The sequence below is a fragment of the Mytilus californianus genome, unplaced genomic scaffold, assembly GCF_021869535.1.
Source record: "Mytilus californianus isolate M0D057914Y unplaced genomic scaffold, xbMytCali1.0.p SCAF_6, whole genome shotgun sequence".
Lineage (NCBI taxonomy): Eukaryota > Metazoa > Mollusca > Bivalvia > Mytilida > Mytilidae > Mytilus > Mytilus californianus.
In genome coordinates this window covers 12,805,589-12,807,898 of record NW_026262712.1, presented here as the reverse complement: position 1 = coordinate 12,807,898, position 2,310 = coordinate 12,805,589, and positions in this window count along the sequence as shown.

The window sequence follows — 2,310 nt, the reverse complement described above, 5'->3', positions numbered from 1 at the left end:
TTTTTAGAAATAATTGTTTTTCGTTCTTAAAATGAGAACAGTAAAACAAATAATGAAATTCGTCGCTTATCTCACTGGAACTACACAACTCACATGTCCTTTCATTTCGGGCAATGTTTTGCCATCTCCTCCTTTTTATAGGTAACGCATGGTTACCTGCTCTGAATCTACATAATGTAAACTATGTTTGTCTTCAAGAATAGTGAGGTAGTTTAAACATTAGATTGGTTCTAAAGACTTCAAAATGAATGTTATCGTTTGGAAAAAAATTACGGCAGGCATCATCCCAAATGTATGAGAGAATTATACCAATGTTCATTTTTAGCAACTGTACTATTTCAAATTGACCTTGACGACAATTATACCATAGTTTTATGATGTCACAACGATTTAGATTCTTTTTTAAATATCTGTTTAACCATAAATAGAGCATTTTCAGCAAAATTTGATTTCTAACTCATCTTTGGCTTTTATCTCCGAAATCTGTGTTGGCAAGATTCAATTTTGTCTATGTCGACTTCTCCCGACATGCGTCATTGCTGCTTTACAAAAATAAATTTTGCGTACATCGATTCTTGTCAATTGTCAACTTTCGAAATGGATTGCGTCTTTCTTTATGTCTGAATACGAGACTTCCAGCCTGGAAAATTAATATCGTTTTATTCTCAAGGTTAATCCATTTATTATTAGGCTTGATAAAAAGTATGTTTAGGGTGACATGTTAAAAACAAATAATGTAGTTTCTTTTTACTTCTAAAAAAATGTCAGAGAAGACGGTTGTAATAAATTCGGGGCGATTGATCCAAAATAAAGCTTAAATTTATGGCCAATTTATGTAGCATTTTTTTAATCAAGATATTAAATATTGACTACGGTTTGGCTGTTGATTTAAATACAGTTGGGTATGATTAATTCAAAATCTTAAAGATAAAAGTATAAACATTTTAACTCAATAATGTTGATTGTTAAAACAATTACTTACCCTTCGCATCAAAACAATTTCATTTTTGACTGGGAATCGTCCATGTAGGTCATGCTTAAATCTCCAATGCAGTATACTCATAGTCTGACAAATAACATTTTTTTTACCGTCATTCATAAAAATGTCCTTGTAAAATAATTTTCCGTTTGCTCCAATCCGTGAAAGTCTTTAATCATCACTGTTAAGAATTGGATCTTTTCCTTGATATCCAAATCTTCACGAATGTCTTCTTTTTCATACCATTCATATTACGATCATCTTTTTTCTTTCTGTTTTAAATATTTCGTTGGAAAGGTTATTTGACGCTCCATTACTGTCGATATATCTTGTTTTACTGATATTCGCTCCTTTTAAGAAGACTGTGATTTTTAAGAACGTGGGGGGGATTTACATGTTAGGCCCATGCCGAGGGAATATGTTTAACGAATCAAAACAAAACAAAATATATGCAAACTATCTTAACATTGAAAATTGCAATAGGTAAACACTGATATTGCTAATTAGTAGTGTTGCGGTTTTTCCTAAATTATACCATGTCTCGTGAGGAAAAACAATGTTAAAACAGGGGCTTTCAACAAAAACTATGGTATAATTTACGAAACACCGCAAAACTTTTCAAAAGATATGAAATATATTCAACATATATTGATCTTACAGAATGCCTTGTTATTTTGTAGTTTGGGGCATAGGATTTAAATATTAGGTAGAAAAAAGCTGAAACTTTCAGTTCGGACTTGATTCAGATAGTCACCTTTATTTTTTTTAAACTTTTTGCAGTGAACTTGGATTTTCATAAAACTGTACAGCTATCTCAATTATGTATTGAACATATTCTATAAGACTGAAATATCTATATGTTACTAGTTACAAACATCAATAAATATGTTTTGTTCGTTAAAAAAATTGGTTGATTTCATCACTAAAGATAGCAAAGACACGATATACACTCAACTAGTGCTTTGTTTTCAAGTTTATAAACACAACCACATCCTTAAATTTATTTTTTAGTCGTACTCATTTACAAGTATGTATCAGTCCTCTATAAATGGATATTCGTATTTGCAGGAATGATTGTTTTCATTGTATTGATGCACGAGTGTATTTGTCTTCACTCTAACAAACAGTTTATGCATTTTTTTTTTCAAATGGTTCTATGTCAAAAGACAAAAGATAACGATTAGACCATTCACATATATGATAAAGATAACATAAAGATATTGCTTACTGGAGTAAAACCTAATTGATAAAACAATGGTATACGTGTAGTTTTCGTAACAACATATATGCATCATTGCTCAATTCTAGTGACATCAAACAAATACCTGTTT